The 9,407-nt window shown below is 37.1% G+C and overlaps 1 non-coding gene and 1 pseudogene across 1 annotated transcript; one reads left to right on the plus strand and one right to left on the minus strand.

Annotated features, from left to right (window-relative positions):
• Nucleotides 1-943: 943 nt before the first annotated feature.
• On the minus strand, nucleotides 944-3,808 carry LOC148196916 (uncharacterized; annotated as a pseudogene).
• Nucleotides 3,331-3,436, plus strand: LOC124819857 (small nucleolar RNA R71). Its single transcript, XR_007027289.1, has one exon. It is a non-coding gene; the product is annotated as a small nucleolar RNA R71 (small nucleolar RNA).
• Nucleotides 3,809-9,407: the final 5,599 nt, after the last annotated feature.

Raw genomic sequence — 9,407 nt, forward strand, 5'->3', positions numbered from 1 at the left:
TCGCTTAAGCTAGATTGATAGGCAACAATTTTAAAAAGTTTCGCCCCAGCGACCCAAGTTTCGCCTAAGCGAAACAGTTCCACTGGCTCAACCTCATTTGCAAGACATTTTCGTCCAAGCGAGCATGGTTTCAAATAAGCGAAAATGTTCCAATGGACACCCTAAGTTTTAGCCTAATTCTCGCCCAGGCGACTGCTTTTTAGCTTAAGCGAAATTGCTACCATGAGCACTGGAATGTGATTTTCAATTCTCGCCCAGGCGACTTATTTTGAGCTTAAGCGAAATTGTTCCAGTGGCACTCTAAGTTTTAGCTTGAATCTCGCCCAGACAAAGCAAGTTTTGCTCAAGCGAAAAAGCTCCAGTGGCTTAACCTTAGATACAGGACATTTTTAGCTTAAGCGAAAATATCAGCAAAACTTGTGTTTCAATTTTCTGCATATCTCGCCCAAGCGAGAAGGTTTAGCCTAGGCGAAAATAATACAGTTTTTGCCACTTTTGAAAAAATTTCAACTTTTACTCACCTAATTCATGATGAATTCAATCTAATTAATCCAGAGACACATATCAATCTATTCCTCAACCAATTATCTATCATTTCCAGAAGTTTCACATCATCAAATGCAAAATCAAACTCCCAAACTCAAATTTCACAATTTGGCCAAAACAAGGCAATTTTTAACATTCAATGAACTCAATTTTGGCACCAAAACTTATTATCAAGCATGACACAAACATTTTGGAACAAAAAGCACTTAGGCATGCATGGTTTGCCCTATTGAGACATTTAAATGTTAAAACTTACCCTTTTGCATACAAACACATAATATATATACACAAACACAATAAACACACAAGATAAAATTCAAATGCGAGAACATAATTAAACACTGGGTTGCCTCCCAGAAAGCGCTTGTTTAACGTCATGAGCCTGATGCCTATATCATTATGTTTTGTCCAATTGGATGATTGTGGCAAGTCTATCAACCTCACCACCAAAGTAGGGCTTCAATCTTTGCCCATTTAAAAACTAGCTTCTTTTGGTTTCAAGATCCTCTAACTCAATAGCTCCATAAGGTTTGACAACCTTTACAAGAAACGGTCCTGAGCATTTTGATTTGAGTTTTCCAAGAAATAACCTTAACCTGGAATTGAACCATAAAACTAATTGGCTTGGGTAGAATTCTCTCTTGAAAATTTTCTTGTCATGATAAGCTTTCATCCTTTCCTTGTAGAGCTTAGAGGATTCATAAGCATCGAATCTCATTTCTTCAAATTCCTGCAGTTGTAATCTTCTTTTCTCTCTTGCTGCCTTTGAATCCAAATTTAAAAATTTCAAGACCCATAATTTCTTGTGCTCCAACTCGACTGGTAAGTGACATGACTTACCATATACCAGCTGAAATAGGGATAAACCAGTAGGGGACTTATAAGCAGTTCTATATGCCCACAGTGCGTCATCCAGCTTTTGACTTTCAGTTTTCTTTTCTTACTGCAATTTCTCATATTGTATTTCATTTGATGCAATTGCTTTTGCTGAATTCAAGTGTATCAAATATTCATCAACTTTCTTCTCATCTTCTTTTTCCAACTCATCACAAACACCAATTAAATCTTTCTTCAATAGACTTGCTTTTGTCAATTGTTTCCTGGCTGACAAACAAATTTCATCAACCACATCCATTTTTGAAACATTGTTGTTTGTCTTTAGGGTGCTGGATTGCTTCAAAAACATTAAAGTTGACTTCATCATCCTACACTCTGACCTTTAGTTTGCCACCATCAACATCAATAATGACCTTAGCAGTCTTCATAAAAGGTCTTCGCAGTATTAGAGGAACTTCAACATCTTCCTCAATATCCATCACCACAAAGTCAATTGGGAACATGAATTTATCAACTTTAACCAAGACATCCTCTACCACACCATAGAGATATTTCATGGATCTGTCAGCTAACTATAATGTCATCCGTGTAGGCCTTACTTCCAAATCTCCTATTCTTTTTAGCATGGACAAAGGCATCAAATTTATACTGGCACCCAAGTCAAGTAATGCTTTACCTACTGGCAATGTCCTGATTGTGACTAGAATGGTGAAACTTTCAGGGTCCTTGGACTTCTGAGGTAATGATTTTTGGATTATAGCACTGCAGCCTGCTTCAAGCTCCATTGTTTCTTCAAAAAATCTTCTTTTCTTTGTCAGAAGCTTTTTCATAAATTTTGCATAGGTTGGCATCTGCTCCTTAGCTTCCACAAATGGAATATTAATATGCAATCGGTTGAAAATATCCATGAACCTTGCAAACTGCCTTTCCTTATCCCTTTTGGACGGGTTTTGAGGGTAAGGTAGGTTCTTCAACAGCGGTATTTGTGTTCTCACCTTTCTCCCTCTTTTTCTCTTTATTTCTTCTTTTTCTACTCTTTTATTCACATACTCACTTTTATTTTTCTCTTCCTCTCCTTCACACTCATTTTTCTCTTTCTTATTTTCTTTTTTCTCCAAAACTTCCTCCTCCACAACTAGATTTTCTTTCATCCCTCTTCCCACAATTTTACCACTCCTGGTAGTAATTGATTTACAATGTTCCTTGGGATTAGTTTGGGTGTTGGCTGAAAAATGACCTGCATGTTGATCTGATAGTTGTTTAGCCAACTGTCCAACCTGTGTTTCAAGATTTCTGATTGAAGCTTTTGTATTTTTCTGATTGGTCATAGAAGCTTGCATGAACTTTTCTAGAGTATCCTCCAATTTGGTTATTCTTTCATACATAGATGGATTTTGTTGTTGATGCTGATAAGGAGGTTGTCTATTTGAAGGATCAACATCTTGTTTCCATCCAAAATTCTAACTTTGATTGTTTCTCCACCCTTGTGAAAAGTTATCATTGTTAGAGAAATTACTTGTGCTTCCTTGATTACTCACATATTAAACTTCTCCTTCTTGTGGGCAACTTTTATATGAACAATAACCATTGAGATGGTCACCTCCACAGAAGTTACATCTCATGGGTTGTTGAGTAGGAGAAGATTGTATTGCTTTTAATTGCTCAGGTAGATTAGCCATCTGTTTGGTTAATGCTTCCATCTACTGAGTCAAAATTTTATTCTGAGCTAAAATTGCATATGTAGTACTAAGATCAAGCATTCCTTTCTATTGAACTGTTTGTCTATTATGTTGAGCTTGATAGTCTGTAGATGCTAGTGCCTCGATGATTCTTATTGCTTGCTCTGCATCTACAAACATCATTGTTCCTCCAGCTGCTGCATCTAATATCATTTTTGTGTCTGGCCTCAGACCATTGCAGAAAATATTTAGTTGAGCAATATCTTCAAACCCATGATTTGGGCATCTCCTCAATAAAGAATTAAATCACTCCCAAGCTTCACAGAATGGCTCATCTGGTCCTTGTCTAAAAGTAGAAATCTCAGCTTTTGCCTTAATGTACGAGAAGGTGGAAAGAATCTATTCAAGAATTTATCTTCTAGATCACTCCACTTGTTCAGACTCTGGTTTGGATGTGATTTAAGTCATTCCTTTGCTTTTTCTGTCAAAGAAAAAGGAAACAAACACATAAAAACATTATCAAGATCCCTTTCTTCAAATCCCATAGTTCCTATCAGTTCATAGAACGTAGAAAGATGAATATATGGATCTTCATTATCCATTCCAGTGAATTGATGAGAACTGATTAGGCTAAGGAAAGCTAGCTTCATCTCCAATGTTTTGGTGGTGGGCGGTATTACTATGCTAGAAAAATATCTTGGCCCTTGTTGCATAGCATAGTCTCCCAGTGTTCTTCTAAGTGGGGTTGGTCCTTCTTCCGCCATGTTTTTTGTTTCCTGATGTGTGATGGAAGTATTGGAAGATGCTTCCTTTGTTTTTTCTTGCTTCTTCTTATGTTTTCCTCTACTTCTTCGAGCTATTTTTTTCTATCTCTAGGTCAAATGCTAATTGATCTTTAGAAACATGACCTCTTAAGAACATAAATCAAAACAGATCAAGCACGGATTAGTACAAAAGAGAAAACTAAATAAACTAAATAAATAAAAAGAAATATTCACAAAGCTGGATGAGATAACTTTAAAAATTCAAAAGAAAATCATTCCCCGGCAGCGGCGCAAAAAATACTTGTTGAATCTTTTGGGAAGCGCACCAATAGTCAACTGTAGTATAATGATTTTTAAGTAAGAGTGTCGATCCCACGAGGAACAACTTCAATTAAATAGATAAATTTATGTCAAACAACATATATACAAGGGTATTCAACCTGATTAATAATGGATTTTGATAATTTATACTACGTTGCGTAAAAGTAAAATATTAATAGCAGATAAGTTAAAGAAAGTTTAATATGAGAAGCTGGGATTGAATTCATCTATCTGACTCGTCTGCAATCTGAATGAATATAAACATATAGCAACTGCAATTACCAATATTGATGCAACACACAAAAGTCATTTATACCGATTCCTCGCGTATAAAATTCATAAGATTAGTTCCTTGAATATTGATTCCTCACACATCCAACAAATTGTCCAGCATTATATTCAAGTGTTATAAGCAATTGATAAATCGAAATCTATCACTAGCATCACAGGATATCAAGTATTCTTGTTCAGATGAGATTTTAGAAATACTTTCTAGTCAAAACTAAAACCCACATTCATGAAACTATTGATCAGATAGAATCAAGCACTAAGAGCTGAACAAAAATACCAATATTGAATAAAACAGAAATGTTATAGAAAAATATCACCAGATTACACTTGAGTTCGAATCGATTACATTCAATCCCAAGAGAAAAGATCAGCCACTCATGGTGGCCATTAGCATTCTAAGAGATGAAGAAGAAGATCCTACATCTAAAGTAGAAGAACAACCCTTTTGATAACTCTGTGATTTTTCTCCGCCGCTCTCTCCGTTCTTCTTTCTTTCTGACTCATGAGTATATATATTGCGCGAATTCTCGCTTAAGCTAGATGATTATCGCTTAAGCGAGAAGAAACTTCTTGGAGAAGATAGGTCATTCTCGCTTAAGCTAAATTATTCTCGCTGAAGCGAGAATGACTTATAAAGTAATGGCTTCCTGGACGAATCTTGCTTAAGCAAGATCATTTTAGCTTGGGCGAATTGTTGCAGAATTTGCTCTTCTCTCTTTTCTCTTCTCTCTTAATTTACCTAGAACATATACAAAATAGGGATCAAATGATTTCCTTTTAATCAACAACTCGGAAACATATGATTACATTTCATCTTTCTTAGATTGGGGCGAATTGATACAAATGTACACAAATTAAAACATAAGTGCCAAAATTTCATATGAAAATTTACTACTTTTTTGGACTTATCAAGCCAAATTTTAGAAAGAAAGAGAGTTAAAGTAAACTTTTGGGTTTAATTTGTATTTTGAGGCCCAAGGGTAAAAAAGTCTTATACCCTCATTAAGTGGTGTGGACATTAAGTTAAGGGGGTGTAGAAAGAAAAGGAATAAAAATAAAATCTAAAACAAAATACAAAGATTATGTGAATCTTTCAGATATTTGGTGGTTGTTGATATTTTAAATATTAGATAAAATAAAATAAGAAAGGAAGTCTTGGTGGTTTTATAGATTAAATGAGAAATATTATTTTAATTAAAAAGATAGAAATATAATAGAAAAAGATAAAAAATAGGAGAGGAGTAAAAGGGGGCTGCATATTGCTACCCTAAAATACAAAAGCGAAAATTTGAAAGTTAAGGGAGAGAAGAGACATTTCTAGGAGAGAAGAGGAAGAGCTGCAGAAAACCTAGTGCAAGGGAGGACTCGTTGTATTTTTGAAGTTAGATCAAACCCTAAGATTGGCCAAGGTATGGGAAGCTTACTTTGTTGGTTAATTGTTGTATAATATATGTGTTCTTGGTTATTTGGTTAATAATCCTTATTGATATAAGTTTATATGATTATGATTATGGTTGTATGTTGCTCTTGTTGGGCAAGGGTTTATGTATGCATGGGCATAGGGTTTATGTAATATTCGTGTTGGGTTTTTCCTATGAATGTATGTATGGTTGTTAGGTTATCTCAACAAAGGGTTTGATGTTAAGGGAGAATAAAGTTATGATTTATGGGGGTTTCCATGCAAATATATGTTGTAAGTATTGGGTTAAAGGAAAGAAAAGAAGTCATTCCCGCATATCACAAAACCTGCACTGGTGTTTTCGTCGTTGCGAAGTCGCTCATCGTTGGATCGGGCTGACTTTTGGACAGTGGGTTCTAGACATATGGTTCTTCATTTTGACCGTTTGGATCTTCAATTTGATGTTTACGTTGGGAGAAACAGCCTAAACGAAAAGAGGAAAGTATTTCCGAATATCACAAAACCTGCACTGGTGTTTTCATCGCGGCGAAGTCGTTCACCGTTGGATCAAGCTGAGTTTTGGACAGTGGGTTCCAGACATATGGTTCTTCATTTTGACGGTTCGGATTGTCAACCAAAGGTTCAATTTGGGAGAAAAAAGTCTTGCATCAGTAGCTCTATTTTGGAGAAGTTATAGAACGTGATGAGAATAAGAGAATGAGTTTATGGGTTCTGTTTAAGGTTAGGTTTGACTTGTGGATGAGATTGGAGCATATGTGAGTATTGGTATGTACCTTGGTATGTGTTAGATGAGAATGAGAGTGGAAGATGAGGTCTACTTGTTGTACCTAGTAAATCCTGGTTCTATCTGCGGATAGGTACTCTCTTTGGCATTGGTTGTTGAAAAGAGAGTGGTGACTCTCTTTGGCATTGGTTGTTGAAAAGGGAGGGATATTCCCTTTGGCATTGGTTGTTGAAAAGAGGGTGACATTCTCTTTGGCAAATAGTTGTAGAAAAGAGAATGGTACTCGAGTGTTGAATCTTCTTTGGTGAGGGGAATAGGGGAACAAGTCTGAAGCCAGAAGAAGGATGACTCGAGTGTATCTGTATGGGGAAGCTACATATGGGATTGTAGAAGCATCTACAGTCGGTGAGGTAAGGTACAAGAGTGTGACTGAGTCTTGTCATGTTAAAGTTCATGGTTTGGTTATGCTCACGGTGAGATTTATGATTTGGATAATCATGTTGGTGGTGTACCTATGATGATGATCAGGGATCGAGGATTGAGGATCGAGTAATTCGTTTAATTGAATTGTTATGTTAGAGGACTAGGACTCTTATTGTTATTATGATTATGTATGGGTTGTCTGATTATTATTGATTTAATCAGTATGTTTATATCATGTTATTATGATTGTTTTACCGGTAGCTTATTCATACATGTTTGTGTGTGTGCAAGTGAATGCGATGATCGTATAATGTGTGATGTTATACGTGAGCAGATGATGTTGCAGATGATGCTGAAGCATGATAGACTCGAGAGATGACAGGGGAAAAGAGATTTTATTTACAGTTATTGCTTTTGAACTTTGAGACAATGTAATTGAAGTTATTTTAATTGCTTCGTTATTTTCATTGGACAAGTGTTTTGGAACTATTATGTTTTATGCATGTTTAAATATTGAGGTTTCGAAAGTATGTTTCCGCATTATGTTAAAGTTTGAAATTTTTACCGATTTTTGAATAACCTGTAACACCTTGAAAATTTGGGGCGTTACATGTGCACTATACTTAGCACGAGCCGAAACCTTTTTTTTGGACAAGAAATTCACCTCCTCGCGCAGAAGGAAGTGACACTCAAATCTCTGTCTCTATATGAGACTCACATATCCTTAACATAATGCAATACGAAAAGCTCACACTAATCACAGTATAAGAAAATGACATAATTTCATATTTGCATCACAATCAACACACATTCTCAATAACATGTATTACTCAACCAATCAGAATGTTTAAACACAATTCTAATTATATTAATCATTCATCCACTAAGTTCAACCTCATTAAATGTACACTGAATATTTCCAACAACCCTTGTCTAACACATTGCAATAGTCACACTTCCTCTTTATATTAATATTACCACATAAAATAACAAGCACACCAGCACTCATAATCGGTCCTCTAAAATAATGAAAAGCGTAAATAACAAAATCCTACTCCAACACAGTACATCCAAAACCAAACCCGTGGCCCAACAATGGTCCGAAAGACCAATAAGAAAACGAGAAAGAAGGGAAAACTTCCCCCTCTAAAACAGCAACACATAACAAGAGAACCCAACTATGTTAAACTACCCACGGCTCTACACTCATTCTTGACTTTAATATAAAACAAACTCAACAAAACAGAGGCACACCCTGACCTTGCCCCTTGCATAAAAGCCCATGTGCCCAAAAGAGAACACTCCTCACATGAAAGAAACCCATTACCCTTTTTTTCTTTTTCCTCTTTCTTCAAGAGTTCGCGGGACCCACTCGTAGCAGGTAAGCCAACCCTTATTTCTCCTTCCCAACCAAAGGCGAGAAACTTACCTCCTGCATGCAAGCCAACACTCCCTTTTCTTCATTAATATTTGGTTTAATGTCTCGGTAGGTCCCTATTTTCGGCGTGAATCTTAAATAGGTCCCTATCTTTTCGGCGTTTTAATTGGGTCCTTTTTTGTGTAAAATTGTAACAATTAGGGGTCTGCCGTTAAATTGAACAAACGGCCGTTTAAATTTGGCCTACGTGGTATGGTCAGTGTATTCATTATCTGACGTGGCATTAAAAACGAATTTTGTATTAAAAATTTGGATTGCACAAATGTGAATTCAGATGGGCAAAGTGGGAAAATCCAAAACTTTAATTGTAGTCCCCTGTCAAGGGTGAGTGCTCCTCAATGCCCAACGACAAGACCAAGATGTGGGAGGAAGACCGCCACCAGCAGGGAGGAGGGATGGATGAGTTGCTCACGGCGTTGGGCTACAAGGTTCGTGCTTCCGACATGGCAGACGTCGCACAGAAGCTTGAGCAGTTGGAGATGGTCATGGGGAGTGCCCAGGAAGAGGGAATTTCCCACCTTGCTTCCGACACCGTTCACTACGACCCTACGGATCTCCATTCATGGGTCCAAAGCATGTTGGCCGAACTCAACCCCGAACCCACCAACACCATCCTCGATCCCTCCTCCTTCTTGATCGAAAACCCCTCCCACTCTTCCTCCATCCTCACCTCCAACTCACGCATTTTCAACGACGACTCCGAATATGACCTCATAGCCATTCCTGGAATAACAGCATACCCTCCTCAAAACACCACAAACAACAATTTAGATTTTCCATTGAAGTTGTAACATGTATCACAGGACAGATCACCCATCAAGGGTCGTCGTATCCATCTGGACCTGTTCATCGGTTCCCTGGAAGAAGGTTTTGATGCGCTTCGGCAACTCGAGGTTAACTGGAAAAGTGACAGTTAGCTATTGTATACTGGTTTCGGGGTTTCTGATTAGGGTTTGTTTGATTA

The sequence above is a fragment of the Vigna umbellata genome, chromosome 6, assembly GCF_029865625.1.
Source record: "Vigna umbellata cultivar VRB3 chromosome 6, Vumbellata_1.0, whole genome shotgun sequence".
In the NCBI taxonomy this organism is placed as follows: Eukaryota; Viridiplantae; Streptophyta; class Magnoliopsida; order Fabales; family Fabaceae; genus Vigna; species Vigna umbellata.